General features: G+C 48.8%; 1 protein-coding gene across 1 annotated transcript in view; it reads right to left on the bottom strand.

The window, feature by feature from the left end:
- The window catches only part of LOC119383896 (peptide transporter family 1), a 658,636-nt gene that overhangs the window by 84,511 nt on the left and 546,292 nt on the right, over window positions 1-27,833 (bottom strand). The gene's annotated exons all lie outside the window — the stretch shown is intronic.

The raw sequence follows: 27,833 nt of genomic DNA, 5'->3' as shown, positions 1-27,833 counted from the left end.
TGGCGCTGTACGCATTCTGTGTCGTCATCTCCATTTCTCGTCTCATTCCCGAGAGGGCGCTGTCCCATAAACATGCGTACAATATGGCGGTTGGGTACGCTAGATGACGTTGGCGGTGCAGCTGCTCTCCGATTGGCTGCTGCGCGGGGATCTCAACATTCCCCGGATCGTCGCCGTACGAGTGCGCTTGCCGGATCGTGCTGCTTGGCGGACCATGGATGACGAGGAGCGCCACGTGCGGAAGGCCGCTGCGGCTCGTGCTCATCGGCAGGATCCCCAGGTGCGAGCTCGAGAGGCCGCCGCGAAGCGAGCGCGGCGCCAGGCGGATCTCGAGGCGGTGCGCGCCCGCTTCGCTTCAGGCGTTTTCTTTCCCGTTTGCTTCCAAAAGACGTCAAATTGTTAGCAGCTGTCAGAGAACGTAGCGTTAGCGCGTGTGCTTCTTTTCGCCAGACCTCGTGTATCCTCAGGCGAACGCGGCAACAAAAAATGCATGAGCTGGTGGAAGACAACGGGGGTGACGAGCCCGTCGAGCGAAACTGCGCACGTGTAACGCGGGCCGCCTCGCTCACTAAACAATCACATCTTATCGCCCTCGGGCAAACGCGCCAGCGAACTCAGCGGCACCTTGAATCTGGCGATACCAGCAATTGCACTGTCACGACCGCTGAATAAAAAAACGCTTTCCATCGAACGGCCATGGCACTGCGTTCACTGCGCCGATTTCTATAAATGGAAACCGGTAAAACCGCGTGCACGGAGAATTCCTGTAGGTGTTATTGCACCCAACAGCGCAGCAATTATTCCTGGAGTTCTGAATTTCTACGAAAAGCGGAACCGACGCAAAACGAACTGCCCGCGAAAATAGGGAGCTTTCGAATATTGTATGCAAAGTTTTGCGTTGGCTTTTCGCGCAACTGAGCATGCGTCGTACGCTAACCGCTTGCGGGCTCCCGTTCAGTGACGGAAATAGCGGGCTGCAAACGCTAACGCCAACTTAACGTACGCTATTCGAAAGCTCCCTAATACCTCGCGCCGTCACAGCGGGAGCGTGGAGCAAGCAGGGGTGCAATCGCGGAGCGATGCTTTATGCTACATTACTCTTATCGTCCACCACCTGCGGCTGACTGACCGCATTGATAACGCGGACGGACCGTCGCTCTGGTCACTGGCCAAGCGCGAAAAGCACGAAAAGTATGTTCATCGTAAAAGGCATCGTTCCTCGATTTCACACTGCTAGCGCGTGAGAGCACCCCGCCAAATCTGCGCTTCTTGCCGCTAGGGACGCCTTCGCTCGGGCAGCGGAGTTACGTCTGCACGGAGCCTATAGAGGGGACTGGTTGTGGTGAGCACGGCGGGACGGCAGGCGTGCCAGCGTAAGAAGCGCGTAGCGCTTCTAAGAAGCAATAAAACCACGTCGCGGCGCAGCTGTGATTACATCAGCGCGTCTCTAAGAATTCTTGAAACGGCGTTACAGTGAAAAGCAGCGCTAGTTCCATGAAAGGAAAGGAACCCATTTAATCGGGCGTAACCCGTGAGCGTAGAACGCGACACTCTTCTCACTTCAATTGCGGATGTCGTTTTTTTCTTCTGCTTCGCCGGTGCCCCCCATACTCTACAGCCCGCCAACTTCGTAGTGAGTTTCCAGCACATGCAGATCGCTTGCAGAGGCATCGCCATTATAAGTGCTCTATATGGACGTCGCAAATCTACAGCAGAAAAAAAACCCATTTGAGAATACATGCGCCCCGGCATTGACTTTGTCTCTCGTACACCTTGAACCGACATTTCCGAAGGGGCCCGAGGTTATATAAAAGCGCAAAACCACCTTTTTTTCTCGCCACATGCAAGCTGCGCCAACAGCGCGGCAGCCTTTTCGATCCTCTGTGGGAGCGCCGCTGTGCGGATTAAAGAGCGGGCCACGCCCACTTCTGGAAACGCCCTCTCCGTGCCATTGGGACGGCCGGAGAGAAACACGCCGCGGGCCCGCCATCTCGGAGGCCAGTGCTGGGCAGTATCGAAGATACATGTATCTTAGGTACTATCTTAGATACTCTTTGGGTATCTTGTATCTGTATCGCGATACGTCTCGCAAGACGAGTATCTGTAACTGTATTTCCGATACATTCAATAATGTATCGTGTATCTTAAGATACAAGATACTGCTATAGAAACGCCACTGTGCGAAAAGATGAACGTTGGCTGAACTTCGCTTCCAAAGCTAATGGTGCTGCCACTAAGCCACCTGAAGAAAACTGACGACAGCGACAATCATTTATCTTTTTGCCAGAGTCTTCCAGCGAGGGTAGGCGATGATGTCTGCGCGTCTCAATTAGTGCAGCATAGCCACGTGGTGTCGTGATCGTCTACGCTAAGCCGACCTTTTGCTTTCTCGACATTTTCTTTCTTTATGGTTGTGTCGGTGCCATGGCACTTGCTCGTAGCCACTGTACTGTGCCGCGCACTACAATTCGTGTGGCGTCTCTCGCAAAAATTCCTATGCCGCTATTTGTCGTTATCGAAGTTTCTCTTGCGTGGTGCTTCGTTGCGAAGTGTGAAGAATGCAAGAATGGGGTTGCTCTGCGTCTCGCGGCTTTCACACATCAGCAATTTGAAAGATCTCGTGCATGTAGGTTGAACTTGCTTGCGATGAGATTGACTTATTATATGCAAATGAGATTCTAACAACCGTCGCACCCTTTGGTGCCGATTGTAGATGTAAGAGCAAGCGTAACAGATGATATTTTGTTGTACAAGCTGTAATATATTATTCCTGCTAAATTTCAAGGAGATTTTTAATCATAATTTCATTGTTAGCATAAGTGCTCTCATTGCTGTCCTGCGTTTGCATCCTGCCCGCCACGGTGGTCTATTGGTTATGATGCTCGACTGCTGACCCGAAGGTCGCGGGATCGAATCCCTGCTGCGGCACCCGCATTTACATGGAGGCTTAGTGTTGAGGCCCGCGTACTTATAATTAGGTGCACAATAAAGAACCCTAGTTGGTCTAAATTTCCGGAGCCCTCCACTGCGGTGTCCCTCATAATTCGTTTTGTGACGGTAAATCCCACCAATTATTATTGTTATTATCAGTTTGCATTCCATACATTATCTAGGCCTTTGTTTCTGGCCGTCTGCACATTGCATTATATATTTTATAACCTGCTCCTAAAAACGTTTAGCTTTATTTTATTTTTTTACTGTCATCGTTATTCCTACTATTTAGATATGTACATTTTATTTGAGTTTGCTGTTATGTCACAGTGATGTTGAGGACAAAGGTAAAATAACGTGGGCGTGCCTGGAGTATGCAGTAATAAAATTTCTGCGTACGTATGCAGCAACGAAAATTCTAAGCAAAATAGCGATATTGAATTGGCAAGGGAACAGCTTAAAGGTGCTAGAAAGGGGATCTGAGAAACATAATACCAAGTACTCTGTTTTTCTCACCAGCGTCTCAACGAGCCGTTTTATGCAATTATCCATAGGCACTGAATTTTCTATTCTGACCTTAACATCTAAGTTGACGATGTTCATGCTCAATTGTCATTGCTTTTAGAGGTGCCGCCTGTATCATGTTTATTCAGGGTGTTTCACGTAACTGGAATCAAATATTTACAAAGAAGTGGTTAGCCTCAACTGAACAAAAATAACGAAATGGTTTGCCGTCTTGTGACACACGTTAGGTATTATATTGGGCTTAATCTGTTAACAACTATGATCAATTATGCAACACTTGCAATATTTCCTTGAGGGCGAAGTGCGCTTCGCAAGGCTGTAGAGGGTATTTGGAAACGACTGATTCGATTTTTCGTGGCAACGTATACAGGCGTGAGCATAAGTATACGGAACACGGGATCGCGTGGCAGATGCATTGATGCGCCATCTACCGACGCGGCGCCTGCTCTCGAGAGCGACACTGAAGCGTGCGCACCGTTGCTTCAGTGTCGCTCTCGACAGCAGGCGTCGGTAGATGGCGCGCATCAATGCAATCTGCCACGTGATCACGTGGTCCGTATACTTATGCTCACGTCTGTACATGCTGCGTAGGGATTTTTCCAGTGTTTAAAGAAAGCCCGCGAAATATGATCGCGTGATTGCCCTCGTGCGCTACCGCTCTGCAATGCTCTCAAATGTGCTTAGAGCAAAATAACCAGCGCCAGGACCATGGCGAAATGAGCGGTCGCGGCTCTAGCATCGGCTTCACAGTGTGTCAAAATTTCTGACGGACGCACCCGGCAAGAAGACGCCAACGTCTGTGAGATGCGTAGGCTGTCAGTCCGCGCAACGGTACTTTCGCTTGAAGCACTGTTGAGAGCGCTGTAGTAGGTAGACCATGAGCGCATGCTGTCTCGTGGATTTATTTCATATTTCGCGGGCTTTCTTTAAAAGACGGGAAAAATTGTGCAGAATGTACGTCGCCACTAAAAATTGGATCGGTCGTTTTGGAATGCCCTCTGGGACGTGACGAAACGCACTTGGCCCTGAAGTGAATATTTAATATGTTGCGTAATTGACCTTAGTTAATTAACCAATTAAGCACAATATAAAATACACCATAACGAGCGCCACATGACGGCAAGCCATATAACATTGGTCTCATTCAGCCGCTCCAACCATTTTTTGAATATGTGTTTCTTGTTACATGAAACGCCCTGTATACTTATTCACTGATTCCTTATACGGACACCTTTTGCTGTTTGACTTAGATATATTCGTTTTCCCTTTTTGTGTCACCTAAAAGTTTTTACTGGTACAAATCACCAGGTAGTCTGAAATATTATTGCCAGTAGTGTGACTAAGTGGTATCTTGCGACGGTTTGTGCCACTACGATACGTCTGAGACGCTTCTTGGCAGCACAAGTTCTCTCAGAGAAGAAAAATTTCACGTTAGTCAATATGGTTCTAACGAACGCTGTAGGCCAGCAGCTAAGCCAAATATCAAAATTATTCGTTTTATGTCCTCAGTACAAACACGTGTCCCTAAAAATGTCGCTGCAAGCGTTATTGCAGCTCTACACCTGTCGGGTGTCCGGTATTGCGAAAAAAGGTAATACGCTTACGGGCAACGTAAGATGGCAGAGCGGTATTTGGGCTATCGTGCGTAGGCTTCTCATTGAAAATTTTGTAACTGGATGGCAATTCGCTAGGTGGTCCGCAAACAGAGCGGTGACTTCCATCAATTATAAAACTCTCAAGGAAGAACCACTGAAAGCGCAGAGTAGAGCTGTCATGTTAAGCAGCCAAACAAATCCTAATCAGTTGTTTGGGAATTAAGCTAATACACTTTGACCAAGATAGACGCAACTTTTGCGATACAAACAGATGTTTCCTTAAAATTAGTCATATTTGATCGCAGTTAAGAAAGTTTCAAGCAAACAATTTTGTAGACAGACGTTTGATGCTTCATTATATAGATGTATAACAGCAAATTTTCAAATGTATCGAAGTATCTTAAGATACAATTATTAAGTATCACATCGGATACAATAATTCCGGAAGTATTTTGTATCTGTATCTCAAATACTTCTTGCCCGAGTATCTTGTATCGTATCGCGATACAATTTCAAAGTATCTTTGCCCAGCCCTGTCGGAGGCCATGCCCGGCCCCTACCAAAACGGCAGAGGGCAGCACAGGAAAATGAAAAAGGCGGATTAGCGAACTATAGGTTTACGCATATTTTGTTTATATCGCCGTGCGCATTGCCATATCACGTTGATTTTATTACAAAATGGTATATAAGATGACAAAGAACGACAGGGCATTTGTCTCCGTACACTAATTAACAAACTCTAATTACTTCAAATTAATACCCACGGCATGCAAATAGCACAGCAATGTTCACAGAGACATCAACGGACAACAAACGATAACGCACACATTCACGCACACGCAGAATGTTGTCACGTGGTCGTGACTTTGACGAAGGCGGCAGTCGGCATTTGAAATACGAAAGTCTTTATTTGGGCGAACTTGTGCCCGGGAAACGCAAAGTCAAACTACAAGCAATAGACGCTGTACACTGATAGCGGTGAACAGAGCGTCGGTCGTCGATAATCTGGTCTGCTGTTAGGCGCGTCGGCATTTATACGTGCGGCATCGAACATTTGAGTCTTATCGCTGATGGCCGCGCTAGTTCCAGAATACACTCTTCGCGTTTTGCGCACTGAAGCCAATCAGAGAATGCTAAAATATTCTGGAAGATTCCCAGACATTGTGGCGCTCTTTGCGAAAGGCAGTGTTTATACGTGTGGCGAAGCAGTTACATAGAAATACAAAAACGAGCGCACCTAGCTGGATTACCCCCACCCCCCTATTAAAGAGCATCGTCCCTATGCTTAAAACAGAACATGGAAGGGACAAAAAAGTGCCTACACAAATAAAGCACAATACTCAAGCAAAAGGTAGAGTCCTCAGGTTGGCTAACGCTTATAAAACGGCTTCAGGCGCACGACATGGACGAATTCGGGTCGTGTGCGCCGCCGCTGAGAGTTGGTAATGCCATCCGGGATTACCACGTAGTCCAGAGCGCCGATACGTCGAAGCACCTTGTATAGGCCGAAGTATCGTCGAAGAAGTTTTTCGCTGAGTCCATATCAGCGTATCGGTGTCCAGACCCAGATACGGTCGCCGGGCTGGTATTCCACGAAGCGTCGCCGAGGATGATTCTTGATGCGTAGGCGGGTGAGCTGTCGGGCTTTTTCGGCGCGCTGAAGGTAGAGCGCAACGTCCGGTTGAACTCGTCACTGACGGTTGGCAGCATGGCGTCAAGCGTCGACGAGTGGCTCCTTCCGTAAACTAGTGCGACGGGGTCGTGACGTTCCAAGGTGAAACTCGTTCCAAGGTGAAACTCGTTATTTGGCCGAACTTGTGGTCGGAAACGGAAACTCAAACTACAGCAAGCAACGCACGCTGTAAACTGATATCGGCGAACAGAGCGCCGGCCGTCAATAACCTGGTGTGCGGTAAGGCGCGTCGGCATTTATATATGTGACATCTGTAGTGAATAATACGAGGCGACGACGAAGCAGCCAAGAAATCAAGCCACAGCGTTAGTGGTAGCCGCGCGACCCGAGCTTGCGCTTGCTTGGATATTGGCCCCTCGACGTTCCTCCTCGTTCCTTCAGGTTTGTACGTGAATAAACCACGTGACAATTGGTGGAGGTACGTGGATTCCCCGTACGAACCTCGAACTTCGCCCCCGCTAGCTCCCCCCCCCCCCCAGTTCGTGACACCAACATGGCCAACGATACCCCTCCCCATGCTGGACCTTCGGCCGTCCACGTCCGATACCCCTCCCCATGCTGGACCTTCGGCCGTCCACGTCACCTGCGGCGCCGTGTATCCCCAGCGAGATCCACCCATCTTCTCCGGCTCAGGTGAATCGGAGGTGGAAGATTGGTTGTTGAGTCACGAAAGAGTCGGCGCCACTAACAAATGGGACGACCAAATGAAGCTTGGCTACGTCACGTTTTATCTCGTGGATATCGCGCAGCTGTGGTATCACAACCACGAAGCAGAATTTCCAACTTGGTCACCTTTCAAGACTTCTGTTACAGACGTCTTTGGGCGGCCTACGGTTCGTAATCTTCACGCCGAACTCATCGCTGCAGTTTCGGAGGCAAGAACTGCATGCGAGTCGAACTGCCCAAGGCCTCCATCTTTTTCGCCGCAAAACGTGATCGACGTCAATGTTGAAGGGACCGCCGCACAAGCGCTTATTGACAAAGGGGCCGCCGTTTCCTTAGTCTGCGAGAACCTATGCTGCAAGTTAAAAAAGGTGACCGCGTCGCTCTCAGGACTAATGATCCGCACGACCAGCTCACAGTACATAGCACCTTCAGCTGTGTGCACCGCGTATGTCGTTATTCACGGTGAGCTCTACGTAATCGAGTTTTTCGTGCTAGCTTCATGCTCCCACGAGGTTATTCGCACTTCCTTTCGCGTCATCGTGCCAACATAGACGGCTCCCGTGCAGAAGTCGCCCTTACGCCGCTGCAAACTGCTCTTTCGGTGGATCCCCTTCCCGACGCTTACAAAGTTGCCATCGCTGCGGACACAGATATAGCCCCGAAAACGTCCACCCTTGTAGCCCTGACCTGTAAGGCCGCTCCAGACGTTCTGTTCGTCCCTTCCGAGGTATTTCTCCGCCGCCGCGGCCTACGACTGCCGTTTGCCGTACTCACCGTTGAATCGGGTGCTACAATTACGCTGGTTGCCAACTCGCTGACACCGTCAGTTACTTTACTCCGCGGAGAGTGTTTGGACAACGTACAAGACATTGACCTCCTGCGCTCTCTGGTGTTTGCTGCAAACGAACCCCACCTCCAACTGAATGCCATCACACCACCTGTGGCCACACCTTCCGCTCCAGGCTTTTTCCAGCCTTCTGTTGCCGCTGATCTATCGCCGACACATCGACACGAACTCTTAGACCTTCTTCGAGAGTTCCGCTCTTCCTTTGATTGCGCTCAACCATCTTTGGGTCGTACAAGGAGCATCACGCACCACACTGACACCGGCTATCACGCTCCCTTACGCCAACGACCATATCGAGTTTCAGCGGAAGAGCGGCGTATGATCAATGAACAATCGACGATATGCTCAAGCGCGGTGTCATCCAGCCATCCCAGAGCCCCTGGTCGTCCCCTGTTGTGCTTGTGCGCGAAAAGGATCGATGACGATCAGTCAGATTCTGGGTCGACTACCGCCGCCTGAATAAAAATAACTCGAAAGGATAAGAATAACCCGTTGCCGCGCATCGACGATGTTCTCGATTGCTTGCAAGGAACAGAATATCTCTCGTCCTTGGATTTACGCTTGGGCAAGTTCCAATGGCCGACACTGACCGATCGAAGACTGCACTCGTCGCTCCTGACGGGCTGTATGAGTTTAACGTCATATCGTTCGGACTCTGCAACGCCCCAGCTACCTTCGAACGGATGATGGACAGTATCCTTCGCGGCTACAAGTGGAATACCTGCCTCTGCTACCTTGACGACATCATCGTGTTTTATCGCGATTTTCAGACTCACCTTACTCGCCTTCGTGCAATGCTCACGTGTCTCACCTCTGCTGGTCTTCAGCTTAACATCAAGAAGTGCCATTTTGCTGCGCGCCAGCTCGCTATACTCGGTCACGTCAAAATGGTCAGTTGCTGGGCTAGTAACCAAATCCGCGCTCCCCTGGGCAAGAAGGTCACGTCGTCTGCAAGGGATGCGTTCTTCCGGACCCCGCGAAACACCGCGCCGTGGCCGAATATCCAAAGCCCAATTCCATGAAGACGTTTTGAGGTTTTATTGGGCTGTGCTCGCATTTTCGTCTATTTGTGCGCGACTGCGCTTCTAATATCGCGTCTCTTACCAATCCACTGACAGCCTCCAACGGCATGTCTGCTTGGTCACAAGAGTGTGACAAACTTTTTATGACGCTACGGCACTTATTAACGTCGCCTCCGATACTTCGTCACTTTGACCCTAATGTGCCTACGGAGATCCATACCGACGCCATCGGTGTCGGTCTTGGTGCAGTACTGGCTCAACGAAAACCAGGATACGAAGAATACGTCGTTGCTTACGCGAGTCGAACCCTCAAGAAAGCCGAATGTAGTTATTCCGTCGCAAAGAAAGAGTGCCTCGCCATAACTGGGCTTTGGCCAAGTTCTGTCCATACCTTTATGGCCGCCCTTTCGAAGTAGTGACGGACCACCATACTCTATGTTGGCTGTCATCGCTGAAAGGTCCATCGGGACGCCTCGGTCCTTGGGCGCCTCGCCTGCAGGAATCGAGATCCGTCTTGTGTACCGATCCGGCCGTAAACACTCGGACGCTGATGCGCTATCCCGCTCGCCGCTAACGGCTGACACAGCTTCGTCGTCAGCTTCTTCACCCAATTGACGCCAATTCTTGACGCCAATTGAGTTCGCAGACATGGCGTCGAAGCAACGCAAGGATGCATGGATTTCCCACCTCCTCGGCTCTCTGACTGACCCATTAGCTCATCCAGCCTCAAGAACTATCCGTCGTCAAGCCACGCATTTCACTATTCGAGACGACCTCCTCTATCGGCGGAATTACGCGTGTGACGGTCGGAGGTGGCTGCTACCCAGGCAGCACACAACGTCGGGCCGATATTGGTTTTACGGCGGCTGTGCGCGGCCCCACCTCGGGCCAGCATTGCCAGCTTGGCGCCGATATCGGCGAAGCCGTTGACTTTTGCCGGCAAAATTGGGCCGATTTCGCCGCCTTTCAGCCGATGTTGGTCTTTCACCGGCAACATTGGGCCGAGTTATCCGGCCTTCTGCAGTCTTCCCGCCGATATCGGCTTAGCCGATTTCTTTCACCGGCAACATTGGGCCGAGTTAGCCGCCGTTTTGCCGTACTTTCGCCGACATCGGCCGAGCTGATGGTTTTCACCGGCAACATTGGGCCGAGCATGCCGTCATTCTGCGGTGCTTCAGCTGACATCGGCGGAGCCGATGGCTTATCGACGATGTTGGAACTTTCTTGTCTCCCTTCAGACAGTTATACATGCCCTGTTGAGAACGTCCTCCTGCGTCGCGGCGCTCCAAAAGTCCTCGTCACCGACAGAAATATGGTTTTTATGGCAGAGCTAACGCAAACCGTCTTGAAATAGAGCCACACAAGTCACCGACGGACATCACCCGCAGGCGAATGGTCTCACCGAGCGGGTAAATGAAACCCTCGCCGACATGCTGGCAATGTACTGTACGTCGAACACATGACATGGGACGCCATAATATCTTCCACACATAACCTGAAGTTAACACGGCAGTGTAAGAAACGGCGCACATATGACGCCGTTCAAACTAGTTCACGGAAGCCCCTCAACGACGCTGGACGCCGTGTTGCCGGCCGTCAGTGACGAGAATAACCTGGACGTTGCGCTCTACCTTTAGCCCGCCGAAGAAGCCCGGCAGCTCGCCCGCCTAGGATACAATCGTAATGAAATAGAGCATTAGGCGCTTGAATATTTGTAGCTTAAGCTGTAGAATACCGCTACATGGATTGCTGTACTAGCACAAATAACAAAGTTCAAATATTGTACCGTGCTAATGCCGCACGTACGACTCGGGGCGCGAAGTATCGCCGACTGAATAGCTTGCATTCTCTTATTCGTTTCTGCTATGACAATAACTAACAACTATCACTAGCAAAGTCACTTTTCTACCAAAAAAAGGTGGTCTTTAGAAGAATAACTGACTGAAATTAGATGGCCACTTCGTTGACCAGTTGTTCAACGCTATCAAAATGTTGAAACGTTATAACACATACCATTAACTTCATGGGCCAAATTCGAAGTTCTTCTGTTTCGTAAATGTTTTTGCCACTGGTCGGCCGACTTGGCTAATCTATCCAGCATCAAAATTCACCCAAACATTCCCGCACGAATGCTTTTAGCGGAAGAAGTTTGATGTGAATACTAATTCTGTGCATAAATCGAGCCCGTCATCATATTTATAGCGCTATATCCTTTCAGCCGCTGAATGTGTGCCGCCAGCGCTCATATACTACACGGACAGTTTCCGATCTCTGTGTTTACACATATTTACTCACGCGCGTGTTTGGGTGAAGCGTAACAAGCGCATTTGCTTCAGTGATGTCACATAATTTTGCTTTATGAAAATAGTAAAAGCTCAGCTAGGCGTGTTGCTGAGCTAGTTGGTTCATTACTTGAGAAAAATAGGTATGGTGCAAAAAAGACCGGGCGAAGTGAAGACACGTTTTGTCGTTTGAATGTTTACAAATCAACTAGCCCGCTGACCATCTTTAACGAACTGACAAACACGTGTTTGCCACGTGTTTGTCAGTTCGCATTTACACTTCGTTGCCGTCCATTTTGCGACATACATATCTTTTTCAAGTAAAAATCTCGCTCAGCAATTGCTTCCCACGTGCTTTCAGAAACAGTCGCATAAAATTATTATTATGGCACGTGAAATACGATGAAAAATGTGGCTCCAACGTGGTGTACGCAAAGTTTTCATGCAGCGACATGTGGCAACAAGTGATGCATTGAAAATTCGACGAGCGCCTTTCTCAAACGGCATGCCCACAGACATGCTGGGGGGATCGCACACCATGGTGGTAGGCTGAGCCGTGCTTTCAAGAAGGGAGAATTCGCATTTTTTTTCGTCTTCTTCAACCTCTACCCCCCCTCCCTCCCTTCCCCTCGTTCAGCGTCATTGTCGCGAAACTCGCTTGACCAGGCAGGGTAGGGTAGCCGTCCAGACGGAGGGACAATCGTAGCTGCGGGAGCAGGTTTTTTTCACTCCGACCAGCAGAATTGTTCAAGAAGTGCGGTGTGCGGACATGTGTTGTGGAAAGTCAAAATCGTGCACGAGACGGATACGTGGCAGGATTCCGGCTTTGTTTTCGGCAGAGATCACCGCAGCGAGAAACCAGTGGCCCCCTGCTTCCATGCTCACCTCATATAAGGCCGCGTGTTCACTGCTGTTACGTGTCATCAGATTTTTGTTCTCTTCTTATCGCGTATTCTCTATTGACCATCGTGTTTTGTGTATTCTGATATGGTGCGCTTGCATTTTTTTATTCGCTCGTGTTTTTAGCGATCCAACGGGCACACGTGAGTGGTTTTTATGCACGATTCCTTTCTGTTACAATCTTACCTTTAGATTAGGAATGCGTGCGTGTCTATCTTGTTTAGATGTAGAGTTCATGGGATCTTGTGGTACCGCTCGCAATGTTTCTCGCCTCGCGTGCAGCAGTTTATCCATCTTTTTGGCCCTTAAGATATCACTGAAAAAATTGCAATTTCCGCTTAAAGGATAACGCTAATTTAATTGCCAGTCATGTGTTGCGAATGCCTACCGTTGCTTGGTGAACTTAATAAACGTGGGGAGGGGGGGGGGTGCTCCTCTGCTCGTAATTAGCTCACACGTATACACAATCTTCTAGTCTAGTTGCCACTCTTAATCTCGCTTTTTCGGTAAGCCGCCTAACATTATCTTTCTTTTCTTCGGGTCCGTCTTTTCGTGATTTTTTTCGTGATTCGGCACCGTCGTTACTGAAAAGCGCGATATCGTCCGCAAAACGCAAGTAGCTAAGATAGTCTTCGTTAATCCTTATTCTTATTTTTGCCCGTTCTAGTTCTTTCAATATTTATAGTGAATGTGCCGCGCATAACGTTGAAGAGATTGTAACTCTTCGCATAGGCGTGCGCACAGTGGGGCAGGGGGGCGGCCGGCCCCCGTAGTCACTTAAGAGGTGGGCGCAAGGTCTGCCAAACACATTGACTTAATAGGGAGGGGGGGGGGGGGCGCCGCGATGAACCTTCGCCCCCCCCCCCCACCCCCTCTGAAGGGGAACCCTGCTCACGCCTATGATTTTGCGCCTGATCTCATTCTCGATTAGGATTGTCCTGCTTTTTTGGAGGAATACGGTGGCTGTGGGGTTGTTTTAGATGTTGGCTACGGTATCTATAGATGTTTAGATATTTCTTTATGGCATAATTATTCCGGAACTGCTGGCGTGTGTTCATATCTGTGAATAAATTTGTGTTTCTCACCTTGCAGATGTGTTGCTCCTTAATTTCTCAGACGCATGCGTAGTTGGTGCAGCAGGCCTTTCATCAATTTAGTTGTGTTGGAGACAATATTGACTTTCGTTCTCGGCCTTGCACGGTTCGACAGAATTGTGGGTCTTAATCGCACACTAAGACATCAGTAGAGCAGTCGTTCTAATTAGGAAGCATTTTTCGAATATGACACCAATGGCAGTCGATGAATGTCGTTGGGCCGCGAATAGTCTATTTTAGCGCTGCTGACTTACAGTACAGTAACCACAGTAATACCGAACTGACGTGGTCGGCACGCAGCCATTTTACTTTATAACACATGTATCAGCCTGCCTGATCAAGTTACGTTACGCATCGAGCAACTACCGCCGGTGTCTCCATATAAACTAGCTACGTGCCGACCACGACGGTACAGTACTACCGTACTTAACGCACGGTAAGCCACCACTGCTAAAACATAATAACGGGTGTAAACGGTCACGCCGGCGGCTACCCGACGTCGGCGGGGCCGACACCGCGCCAGCATCGGCTAGCATACATAGGCCCAATGACGGCTTGCCATCATCGGCTGAAGAACGGCAGGCCCGTCTCGGACCGACGCTGGCTAGCCCACGTCGGCCCGAAGCCGGCAAGCCCGCATCGGCCCAAAGGCGGCTAGCCGACGTCGGGCCGATGCGGGTGAAAGTAGCGCGAGCGTGATTTGCCGACGTGGGGCCAATATTGCTGCCGTCATTTGCCGACGTTGGGCCGAGATCGGTCCAATGGCGGTGTGCTGCCTGGGTAGAGACACCACGCCACGTGCAAATCTGTAGAGCTCTTCACAACGGACCCGCAAAGTGCTCACGCCGGCGCTCTCAAAACCTACAACCACCTGCGATACTACTGGCGCGGCGTGTGTACATTTGTGTGCAAGTACGTACGTGCTTGTACTGCTTGTCAGCGCCGTAAAGCTCCACCTGAACGCCCAGCCGGTACACTTCAGCCTCTGCCTTGTCCGGCATGTCCATTTGATCGCGTCGGTATCGACTTATACGGATCGCTTCCCTCGACCTCTGGAAATAGGTGGATAATCGTCGGCGTAGACCACCTCACACGTTACGCACAAACTGCAGCCCTGCCAACGGCAACCGCAAGAGAAGTTGCGTTTTTCATCTTACGCAACTTTTTCCTTCGCCATATGGTGCTCCCCGTGAACTTTTGAGCGACAGAGGGCGTGTTTTTCTATCTGACGCTATTCAAGCATTGCTCGCTCAGTGCAACGTCATTCATCGCATGACGACCGCATATCACCCGCAAACGAATGGCCTCACTGAACGATTTAATCGCACTCTCAGCGATATGCTGACAATGTACACGGCATCAGATATGACCAATTGGGACACCGTCGTTCTAATTGTCACGTACGCGTACAACACCGCTACGCACGCGACCACAGCTTTTTCGCCTTTCTTTCTCTTACTACGGATGCGAACCGTCATGAACGCTGGACACTATGCTTCCCTACACGCCTGACTCATCTGAATACACTGCAATTTCTGATGTTGCCAGGTACGCCGATGATTGCAGACAATTGGCCCGTTCGCTGACAACCGGGGACCAAGGCCGTCAGAAGCTAAGGCACGACACCGACCGACCTCTGCCTACTTTCACGACAGGTGCCCTGGTTTGGCTTTGGATTCCACCGAACACTCCTGGCCTTTCGTCGAAATTACTGGCCCGATATCACGGGCCCTACCGCATTGTCGCTCGCACGTCTCCAGTCAATTATGAGCTTCAGCCTGTGACCCCGTCCCAAGAATTGAGTCGTCGTGGTAGGGAAATCGTCCACGTGAGTCGCCTCAAGCACTATTATGACCCCGCCATACTGACAACGCCTTAGGTCGCCAGGATTGCTACGCTATTCACCGAGGGTAAATGTAGTGAACAATACGTGACGACGACGAAGCAGCCAAGGAAGCAAGCCACAGCGTCAATGGTAGCCGCGCGACCCGAGCTTGCGCTTGCTTGGATTTTGGCTCCTTGACGTTCGTCGTCGTTCCTTCACGTTTGTACGTGAATAAGCCACGTGACACATCGAGCCTTATCGCTGGTGGCAGCGTTAGTTCGAGAATAAACTCAGCTGGTCGCGTTTCTGCGCTCAAGCCTAACAGATGATCCTTAAGTAATCTCGAATGTTCCCAGCATAGGTCGGCAAACTCACCCATGAGTCGACTCACTCAGACTCAGATCGAGAGAGACATAACTCTATTTTTGTCCTTGCTGGGGTCAAGGAAGGCGGGGGCCGGGAGATCGAGCCGTAAGTCTGAGTGAGTCGAGGTGATTAATACTTTGGTGAGTTTCAGTCTGAGTGAGTCCGGCAGGCATAAATTTTAGTGAGTATCAGTCCGAGTGAGTCCGGTTGAGGAAAGCTTTGGTGAGTCTGAGTCCGAGTGAGCACTAAGCGCAAAATATATTTCTTGAGTGAGCCTGAGTAAGCCTGAAAAAGTTTTTTGTGCCGACCTATGGTGACAACTACTCAACTTCTGCAGTACTATCAGCCTTATGTCGCCTGGCATTCATACTCTCATCTACTCCGCATACATCAACGCAGTAGTGTTCATACGCTAGCTCAATATTTATTGATCACAAGTGTGAGTTACGTTGGCGAGGTGCCGTGTCCTCCCTCCCGCAATTTCTTTCACGAGAAGTTCTTAATAAAAACGTTTCCATGCAACTTTCTTCAATGAAAATGTTACTGGACTGCAACCACTGATAACGCGTACCTAAATGCACGAGATCAAAAGGCGCCCAGTAGAGCACCGACTAGGCGAGATATTGCTGTTATAGAGCGATCACAGCTCTGTCGAAAAAGCTAAATATGCGCTAACGGACTCATGAGTCGACTCACTCAGACTGAGATTGAGCCGTGAGTTTGAGTAAGTCCGAGTGAGTAATGTTATGGTGAGTTTGAGTTCGAGTGAGTCCGGTTGAAAAAAATTTTAGTGAGCCTGAGCCCGAGTGAGTCCGCTTGAGGAAAATTTCGGTGAGTCTGAGTGAGATATTGCTGAGTGAGCCCTAAGGGCAAAATTTATTTGATGAGTGAGTCTGAGTGAGCTCTACATTTTTTGCCGACCTATGGTTCCCAGACATTCTGGCGTGGTTTGACCAAGGCAGCAGCTACACGTGCAATGGGCCGGTAACATAAGACATAGAAAGAAAGGAGCGTGTGTGGCATTGCCCCCCTCTGAAAAGGCACCGTCCCGATGCTTGTAACACCCGCCACGGTGGTGTAGTGCTTAGGGTGCTCGACTGCTGACCCGCAGGTCGCAGGATCAAATCCCGGCCTTGGCGGCCGCATTTTCGCTGACGGCGAACATGTTTGAGCCCCGTGCACTTACACTTAGGTGCACGTTAAAGACACCCAGGTGGTCGAAATTTCCGGAGCCCTCCACTACGGTGTCTCACATCATCGTGTGATGGATTTGGGACGTTAAACCCCAACAATTCTTCTTCTTATTATTATACCGATGCTTGTAACAGAACATGAAGGGGGAAAAAGTGCAATAAAAATTGAAGGACACTGTAAATTCTAAAGTGTGTTCGGCGAAAGCCTGTGGCCATTCGACTGAGTGACTACGCTATGGTATCGGGGGAATCCACATTTTTCGAGCGCTTCTCCGAACCGCTGGCCGTGGAATCACCACCGGGCTGCTTTGCAGCCATCTGACTAACTCGACTGCTGCACCGAGACGTCTGACGAAGGAGCATTCCGGCTCGCGCCGTGTGCCATCACGTCATTCCTGAGAGAGTGTGAGGGGCAGGGGGGACGCCGCCGCCGGGGGACACCGCGTTGCGCAGTAGTTGCTCAACGCGTGTTGAAAAGAGCAACGCGCAACCGTTGCGCGTTGACGGACGGACGCCACCCCTGGGCGCCGGCGCCGCGATGCGCAACAGTTGCGCAACGCGCGTTGGAAGCAGCAACGCACAACTGTTCCTATGTGCCGCTGTGGCATCACGTGATTGCTGAAAGAATGTGAGGGGTAGAGGCCACAGCTGCCACTGTTACAGGGCACGGACGGACGGACGGAGGCCGCGAGTATGAGACATTAAACGCGTTCGCCTTAATAAAGGAAGAAAGTACAATAAGCAATAAGTACAATAAAAAAGTACAATATTAAATAAAAAGTATAGTCCTCAGGTTCGCTAACACGCATAAAACGGCTTAAGGTCCACTACATGGACAACTTCATGTCGTGCACGGTGCCGTTGAGAGTTCGTAGTGCCGTCCAGGATAACCTCGCAGTCCAGAATGCCGACACGTCGAAACACCTTGCATGGCCCCAAGCATCGCCGAAGAAGCTTCTCGCTAAATCCCCGTCGGCGTGTCGGCGTGCAGACTCACCTGCGGTCACCGGGTCCATATCCAGCTTTTGTGGACACATCACAACCAGCGCCCCTGGCGGCCCCGGCGCGAAGCTGGCGCGTTTTCAATGGAACTGGCGAGTTTTTCCCGAATAATTAAGTGTAGAGGGTGAGTGCTGAAAAACGCAGACAACAGAGCGCTTCTGGGAACCTAAACGCACGAGAGGACTGCAGCGATCATGTTGCAGTAAGCTTCAATTTTGTTCCCAGAGCAGTTAAAGATTGTACAATGGGAGTCTAAGGAAACGGCGAAAAATGTGGCCTGTTTTTCGAGACAAAAACGGTCACTGTCGTAAAACTAAGCAAGTTATGTTAATGGTCAAGAAATCACATGTAGTCCTGACACTCAGCTTTCGTTTGAGGCCATTCTCAACTTGCCGCAATTGGCATAACATTGTTCCCTAACGCGTTTTTTGAAGCGCGGTCGTTCAAATATTTGTGGTAAATTGATAAACATTTGCTTACCACAGGCGACAAGGCGTCCACTGTGGCCGAGCGAGCTAATCGCTCAAGATCAGAGCGCGGCACCACCGCGCCATCATCGGTTCGATTCCTGGCGAAGGATCAGCATTTTTTTTTCAGCCCGCGACTTAGTTCAACAGCTTCGCACAGGATGTCGCCGCCGAAACAAAGAAAGAGCTTTCGTTTCGGTTTTGGTTCTTGACTGTAATCTTGAGCTGCCCTTTCTTTTTCTCTTTATTATATGACTTTCTTAGTGTATGTTTAAACATTCCACGCGTATCCCATCGTTCAGATCTACATTTGTAATTCTTACTTTATTCTTTCATAAACGTCCTAAGGAACAGAACGCCCGATCAAGTTATGGTGAACAAAGCTCCTTCGAACTTTTGTACGCGTATTGTGGTGGAAACTTATTTCTCCCTTCTCATGATGTCGTTACGATCTTCTCAGGTACCTACAATTCAGCAACGTAAAGGAAGCGAACTAAGCTTAAACAAGCGAGGCATAGTAATTAAATGACAAAGTTAGACGTTTTTGCAGTTGCGTTTTATTTTAGGGCTAACGCAAGTGTCCGTAGTAATCTTAACGAACGAAGGGGAATTTTTCGAGGGGTTCTTTTTTTTGTTAGACACTACTAATGAAACCAACAGATAATTAAGCCAATCAAAGAATAGGAAAAATTATTTGTTCTTTTTCAAACAGCAGTGCAATGATTTAGCCCTAACTTAAATGAAATCAAAATCGCTATCTCGACAAGCATCAGCGGACGGCTCATATACCCTTCTACATGCTGCGCTCTCAACTCGAAGAGACTGTGCGAAATCCCCTTTCCTACCTGGAGTGGCTGTGTTCTCTTACAGCACCATTTTGTAGAGTTACGCGAGACTGGATCTAGAAGAGTTAGCTGCCAGCTTTACCTCATTTGTTGCTATCGCACTCATTGCATCGTCCTTGCGGTGAAACTGGGATTTTTATTCATCTCTTGTCATATCTATCGCCCTACGTGAACGAAAAAAAAAAACAGCATGCCTTCTCCTTTAACATCACAAAGCACTGTGCGCTGCATCGGATAGGTCCGTGTGATATGACGTGTGTGGATCAAAGCTTTCGGGAAGTTCAGGGACTGGTGCTCCCAGTTACAAAACGAAAATCCTGTGATTCAGCAGCTTTTCGCACGCACTCGCAGCCCACCTCAACGTACCGCAATAAGATGCCATTTTAAATATCTGTAAATGAAAATGTGCGCAGCATGTACTGGTTGCGCAAGGCTGGAATCGATAGCGGAGCTAGCGTTCGACCTAGCTTCTTCTAAGGTTTTGCTAGTAATACTAAGTTATTGCTAGAGGTGCAAAGTTTTTGCAAGTATAGTATTATAGGATATGGCTAGGCTTGGATAATCTATTCTTCTCAGGTTTCGGTCGGTTCCCCAGGCTACGCACTTGTCGCGTGGTTCTGAAGGGGAAATGTCGCGTCACTAGTAGTTACGTGATGGGATTTTAGTCACGTGAGAGAGAAAGTATACATCCTTATTAGAGTCCAGTGCAGACGCTGAGGTTGCCCCGCGCCACCCGATTGTTCCGAAGTTTTTGGCGCCAACACGTCACGTTAATAGTTACGTGACGTTACAGGATTTTAGTGGCGAGAATAATTACGTGATTTTACGTGATATTTAGTCACGTGGCTAGTTGTTACGTGACTGTAGTCACATAAGTAGATGTGCGATGTTACATGATTTTGGTCACGCGACAACTGCAGGCCTGGTGTACAAAAAATTGTAGTCGCAGGAAACAACAGCCCATCATCGATATCACATATATTTTACGATCACGAGAAATTCACTTTCGTTGCTCGAAAGAGCAAGCGAAGCTGCAATCGTGCACTTTTTATCACGTTTCAAAATTGTTTGGGCTTCTACGATTTTTTCTGGAATTTTTTGTATGCTTCATTTGCTCTATTCTTTTTCCTTTCCTGGTGATATAAGAGCGCATATATATTGCTGTAAGTTTGAAAATATAGTCAGTTGTAAGTTCAGCGCTGTGTGTGTTTTCCAGTGTCGTCCTCGTTCCTTGCGCCGTGAAACATCGAATTATGGTCTACAGCGCATTTTTGCAAACAGAAAGCAGCTGTTTTCACTTTTGCATTCCGTTCCTGCTCTTTGGAAGGTGGGGACACTTGCAAGGAGCGTTGCAAGGAGAGTTTGACCGTAGTATCTTTATAATAGCTATCGTTTCACGGGCTAGCCGCCGCGCGCTGTGGCTGAAAGGGTTGATCATCCGTGCTGGCTGTTTGCGCGCAATCGCTGGGGCCTGGGTTCGAATCCCAATGCGGTTTTTTTCTTCTTTTTTGTCTCTCTCAGAACTGCTTATGTTTGCCGCGGTGGTACAGCGGTTACGGTGCTCAGCTGCTGACCCAAAGGGCACAGGTTTGACGACGGCTCCAGCATTTTTGAATGAGGCGAAAATGCTAGAGGCTCGTGTACTTGGTTTTAGATGCACGTTAACGAAGCTGAAGTGGTCGAAATTTCCGCAGCGCTCCTCTACGGCACGCCTCATAAACATATTATGGTTTGGGCACGTAGAACTCCAGCAGTTATTATTATACTAGTACAACGCTGCTGAAGATTTAGTTGCTTGTTTTTTCGCTGGAGCATTGCACCCAAGATATTTGCTGCAGTTTCGGTTTCGCTTTTGGAAATGGGGCAAGTAAGCTTCTAATGTTTTATTTTTTATTACCACGCAACCCATTGCTTAATAACGAAGAAAAGGAACCCAGATTTTAGTTAACCTCAACCATAAGAAGGCAATACAAAATGAAACCAAGGCAAGCATGAGGGCAGCCATTGATAATATAATGAAGCGTTTTAAAGAAGTACTCTACTATTAGAGACGACGCAGAAACGTAACCAGTAATAGTAGAACCAACGCAAAGCTTGTATTATTGAATCGTCCCCTTTTTTCTACGGGAGCAGCGTTCTCTACTTCTGCAAGGTAGTGATGCTCTTTTGCATTAAATTTACTTCACCTCCGAAAAAGAGCCATCCTGGCTAATTACGGACAGCGGCACAGTGACAGTGAGGCTTTAGCAGGTTCATATGCACAATCTCATGCGTCGACATTGTTTGATTACAATAAGTCTCAAGCGACTTGACGGCGTATGTGAAGTACGAGGCTTGCTAGACCACACGGTACGGGCCGTGGTACTTCGGAAGAAGTTTTGTAGACCGACCGGGGCCACCTAGGAGTCCAGAGGAAAGGCCCGTAGCTAGGGGGTATGCCCCAAGGGCCCGCCTCCCCTCCCAAAAGTTTGACGGAGGCGGTGTTTTACCGACAAGAATAATGAGAATAGGGGTTTCTCTCAAACTGTCAAGGCCTTCAGCAAGTGCCCCCTCCCTTTACCCAACCCCCCCCCCCCCCTCGCTGACTGGCGCAGGCCGGCGGCGGGGACCGGTGTGCACGGAACAGACGGCGAAACGGTAGGCAAGCAGACTCGGAAGCGAGCGCGGCCGCGCGCGCCGTTGGCATAGCAACGACGGAGAGATCTTCAACCGGCTGCTTTGCTGCTGGCTTGCGTTTACTTTCTTGAATTCTCGGCACTCGCCACTTTCCTATGAAGAATGCTGTCTCACGCTCATAACGTGCGTGCCATTTGTGACCTGGAAGTGCGGGGCGCGCGGCGATAATGCAATCGAGAGGCATGCACGATATCAGGACTGTTTTTGTGAGGTGAAACGACACCCTTTCAACACGTTCTTTAGTGTACGCTGCTTTCCTGAAAAGCATAGGTAATTTCATGGGGAATATTAGCCGATTACACACTGCCTTTGTTGCCGCAACGCCACTTCACGCCGTTGAAAGAGTAATAAGAGGGAGTAACTAAGAGGGAAGTCTAGGCATGGACACATGCATGTTGTCTTTACTGATGACTTTCCCTTAACAGGTACCCATGTTAGCAGCAATGTACAACAGAGTGAATGAAAACAGCGAGGAAGAAGACTTCAAAACTAACAAGCGCTTTTCGCTTTGCGGTTCTGCTTACCGATTCAATGTGCCAAGTATTCGACGCTCACTAGATTGCCCTCCGCGCTGTGTTCCCGAGCCAAGCCTAATTACGGTTCATCAAATTAATGAACAGATCAAACTCGCCTTGCTTGTTCGCCTCAAGTTTATGACTAACGTGTCGGTAATGCACTATATATATATATATATATATATATATATATATATATATATATATATATATATATATATATATATATATATATATGCACACGCTGCTCCTGAGATTGCCACGGTCTTCTGTGCCTTTGTGCTCATTAAACACCCCCATGAAAGCTTTGCTGTGCGCGCAACAATACACACACACACACACACACACACACACACACACACACACACACACACACACACACACACACACACACACACACACGTGTGTGTGTGTGTGTGTGTGTGTGTGTGTGTGTGTGTGTGTGTGTGTGTGTGTGTGTGTGTGTGTGTGTGTAGAGAATGCCTTGCGGGTAGCACTCACTAAAAAAAGAAAAGATGCCTTTACTAACGTTTCAGCCGTGACACCGCCTACGTAGGTCAATGTCTTGCGAAGCCCATGCCACAGCCCAAACGTTATGGAATGCATTTTTTCCGGTGTTTGATGTGTGCTACCTGGAAGTTCATTCAATGTAGAAAGCGCCGCGCGCATGCGCCGTTGCTCGACATGCGTTCACTAGTAGTCGCGAAAGCAACGCCACCTCTTAACGTCAACTCCTTTTACTTTTTATAAGCACAGAATAAATCGAGAATGCCTAATAACGTGCGGCTTAATTTTAAACGCCTTTTTTTCTTTAGTAAATAGCAGCGTACTGCGTAGAGCATTCTGCACATCTCATTCGTGCACTATGAAGTCTTGCCCGTCAGGCAACGCGACATGCCGTTGTGATTTTCACAGCGCAATTCAACAATACAAATCCTAATCCTATGGTGAAAAATAAAAAGCTCGTTTATGTCACTGTAATTCACAGCCAGAGTCTTGTGACACATTTCGGTCGGTTGTCAGTCCCTTTAAGAAAGCACATCGCGAATATATATAGTGATAGAGTAAGTATTTACTCTAAAAAGGCGTGACCTCACTCATGCTCACCTCATGTTCCACGATCCCAAATATTTGTCCATAAGTAAATATTGAGAAGGTTATTGTGTATACATATTTGAACTTTCTCACTATCAAGGAGGTAATTTCCGCGTCACTACAAAATCTGCCCTAAATGGTGGCTCTGCGCTGTACAGCACACGTGTGTGCTGTACAGCGCAGAGCCACCATTTAGGGCAGATTTAGGGCCTAATCTAAGAAAAAAAAATAACATGTTATCAGATTGACAGGAATTCCATTCTTTGACCTATTTCCACTCAGACAAAGCTGAGAGGGAATACCATGTCTAGAGGGTGTTTTCTAAAACGCGTGCATCTATGATAGCACTGTGCTATCGATGCGCATTAACCAGACTTCACACCTGTGTGCAGATATCCCTATTATTAAAGTCGAGGCTACATGTCAGTTATCGCTTCTTATGAAATATTATTAATTTTCCTTAGTCGCTTTTGCGCGTATCTCTATTGCAACTTTTATGTTGCAGTAAAATTTAATATTGAATTATATATTTCTTACTATCTATTTTACTATGCTTTCCTTATCTACAATAGAGACAAAACTACCCGATACAGTGGAAGGCACTTTCAGGGTGGGCCAACACGTTTGAGCCAAAAAAGAATCCCAACCAGGAATGCCTTCGCAGCTTTGACATTCCTATCAAGCCAGAAGATTCCAGGACTCAATACGCGGCTGATATTTTGCATCATGAAGTACAAAAAAATCTCCGTTTTTGAAGACCCTCGAGCGTAGCTGTAATCATTCTATTCGACATGGGTCATTTTCCGTTGGGCTTTCAGAGGAAGAAGACTACTGCTTGAAAAGCAGTAGATATTAAGGGAAAAAGTAGATTTCGCTAGGCTTTATCTGGCTGAAGACTGGTATTTTTCAGTCATTGCTACGAGCGAAAAACTACTAATCAAAATCCCTGTGCGCATAAACACCATCGTTCTCTTAAGGGAACCTCCTGGAAAGAAAGGCTTAAGATTTCCTTTGGAACGCCTGCACATCTTCGTGCCAACAGAAGGAGCTCCACTCACAACTGAAGAAATTTTCGTATACTAAGTGAACGAAAAAAGCGAACCCTTTAATTCCCCCTTTTTTCTGATGTGTCTTGTGACCCGTTGTTGAGCACGTCAAATGCATTTTGTATTCTACATCAGGAGTGATACAGAATAAAGAAGTGATTTTGAGTGATTGCAGGAATAGTTTCTATATTATGTTGCATTAACAATCGTTGTTGTCAGCGCAAAAACGCCAAAATTCGCTCTTCTGAATTTCTTTGTGCTGATCAAAGTGGACGATTGGGCCAGTAGGTGATTCATGATCGACTTTGTGCTTGCTGAATCGGTAAGTTGAAAGAGACTGCGCCTACAGAACATGAAAGGAGAGCTTCAGGAGAGCTTCCAGCCCATTAGAGTAACATAATGGTGTATCTGCGCCAACAGGATTCAAGACAGTCACCTGCAGCATATGAGTCAGTCGACCATGAGAAAAAAAGGGAAAAAAAGAAAGAAAAAGAAGAAATGCAATTAGGATAGATAAGTGCCTTTTTTAGCGGGATAGACGGCAGATCTAGAGATTATTACACAACACGGCAGTCGTATATGTTCTACTATACGTTCATTCCTTACAAAAAAGCTAACCAAGTTCACATTTTCCGGTGTACAAGATCATCTTTCAACGACTGTATCATTTTTGCACACCCGCTTAGACGGCGCCAAGTTTGCGGTGGCAGCCACATTTAAATAAGAACTAAATGAAAACAAATAAAACTATCTTTAACTTCCTTTTTTTTACTCTCATTCCTAGCGTTCTCAAACTTATCCAGTTCTAACTTGAGGTAACGCAAGGGGAAACGAGCGTCACCCAAGAGGTACACCAAAGGGAATTCGGTTTATTATGCAACCACAATATCCTGTTCGTACCCAAACATAATGGTTTCCGCTAGCTGAAAAAAGAAACTCGGAAAGCAGCATGCTGCTCCAATATCCCACCGGTACGGCAGTGCAAGAAACTAAACAAGCAAACAAATAAAAACACGATTCTCTTCATGCATCGCGGGTGCGTCTATAACGGCCAGACATTTCGCACGGCACGTCTAGAAAAACTGCCAATTCATTGCCAGTCGTCGCCGTCGAGATAACGCCGACAAACAGCGCTCTCTTTTCTGCGCACCGAGGTGAAGCGACAGTCTCGGGGCGTGTGTACTGTTTCTTTTGATTCTCTTTTATTTAGTGCCGCGTCACTGCATACGTCATGGCGGGACTTTTGAATTCTTTAAGGTCGATACGCCACGTGGTGTCGTTCACGCGAACTAGGCCGCTGGTGTTCAGAAAAGCTGCATATGGGTATTCCATGTGGCGTCGTCGAAGATTATAGTGACGGCTGTCGACCCTCTGCTGGATCTTGATGCGCAGGCGTGCGAGGTGTCAGGCTTCTTCGGCGCGTTGCAAATAAGAAGCAACGTCGAGATTGTCTTCGTTGGTGACGGTTGGCAGCATTTCGTCGAGCTTCGTTGCTGGGCTTCTTCCGTAGACCAACTTGTAAGGCGTTCTCTGCGTCGTACGGCTGTGTTCGGCTTGTACGGCTATGTCGTATGCGAAGGTCACGCACGGAAGGATGCAATTCCACGTCTTGTGATCGACCTCCACGTACATAGCCAGCCTGTCGGTGATGGTCTTATTTAGACGCTCGGTGAGCCCATTGGTCTATGGGTGGTAGGCGGTGGTCCGGCAGTGACTTGTCAGGCTGCATCCCAAGATAGCCAGAGTTAGGTCAGCAGTAAAGGCCATACCTCTGTCGGTGATAACGACCTCTAGGGCGCCATGACAAAGTACAACGTTGTCAACGAAGAACTTGGGTATCTCGGCGGCACTGCCTTTGTGCAGAGCCCTTGTTTCGGCGTAGCGGGTGAGGTAGTCAGTAGCTACGACGATCCATTTATTTCCGGAAGTCGACATTGGGAACGACCCCAGTTGGTCCATCCCGATTTGCTGGAATGGTCGGCCAGGAGGTTCAAACGGCTGAAGAAAGCCTGCTGGTCTTGACGGCGGTGTATTGCGTCGCTGACAGTCTCGGCATGTCCTTACGTAGCAAGAGACGTAGGCGGCAAGGTGTGGCCAGTAGCAATTTTCCTGCACTCTTGCGAGCGTGCCAGAAACACCGAGGTGTCCAGCCGTCGGATCCTCGTGTAGGTCCTGGAGGACTTCTGGTCGTAAGGCTGAGGGCACCACGAAAAGGTTGTTGGCTCGAAGTGGCGCGTTCATCTTCGGGAGAACACCGTTTCGCAAGAAAAACGACGCGTGTCCTCGCTTGAATACCTTCGGAACAACGGCGGTCGTGGTGCCCTTGAGGTATTCTACAAGGATTTCCGGGTCGGATCGCTGTCGTTAAGCGAAGTCATCAGCGCTTATGGTTCCCAAGAAGCAGTCATCATCCTGCTCGTCCTGCGGCGGTGGGTCGACGGGGGTACGAGACAGGCAGTCAGCGTCGTAGTGCTTTGTAGCGTTCAGTGAGGTGGAGCAGTTTCGCGTGGCAGTCCGAGAACCGTACTGCGCATGCGCGAGCAGCCACCGCCTCCAGAGGAGTGACGTCATATCCGCGGCTATGAGGCCATAGCTGTGACGTCATAGCCGCGGCCACTGCGCCTCCATTGCGCAGTGGCCGTCTCACGCTGCGGCGGAGCCGCTTGATAGCGCCTCTCATTCTGCCCGCATGCGCAGACGTATCATGGGGCATATATATAGCGGGGAGGAGGAGGAAAATAAAAACGGAAGGACAGGGAGGTTAGCCAGTTGTCAGGCCGGCTGGCTGGCATTTGCCAGTGTGGTATAGCCATGGAGAAGGAGAGGCCAAATGCTGCTAAGCGGCGCAGAAAAGCGGAGAAATTTGACAACAACGAAAGGTAAGAATAGTGAGCTGAACCTCAGCTTACGCTACGTTTATCCTGGCATAATCGAGCTAAGCCACTGCAAATTTTCTTCCGGACTTGTAAACAACGATAACATCGAATTGTTGAAGTCTTAGGCTCCAGCGTGCGAGGCGACCTGAAAGGTCTTTCAAGTTAGCTAGCCGACACAAGGCGTGGCAGTCGCTCACAACTGCGGCGATGCGGTGTCTTGACGTTGTCGCGGAAGGGGAACGGGACTGGGGACTGCAGCAGCGTACCTCATAGCTTGCGGGTGCGGCTGCGCTGACTCGGGGATGTCCAGCGACTGCTAGATTTCCTCTCGAACGATGTCTGCGATCGAGTGCACTTGAGGCTGTGGTCATA

The sequence above is a fragment of the Rhipicephalus sanguineus genome, chromosome 1, assembly GCF_013339695.2.
Source record: "Rhipicephalus sanguineus isolate Rsan-2018 chromosome 1, BIME_Rsan_1.4, whole genome shotgun sequence".
NCBI lineage: Eukaryota > Metazoa > Arthropoda > Arachnida > Ixodida > Ixodidae > Rhipicephalus > Rhipicephalus sanguineus.
This window is presented reverse-complemented; position numbering and strand designations above follow the sequence as displayed.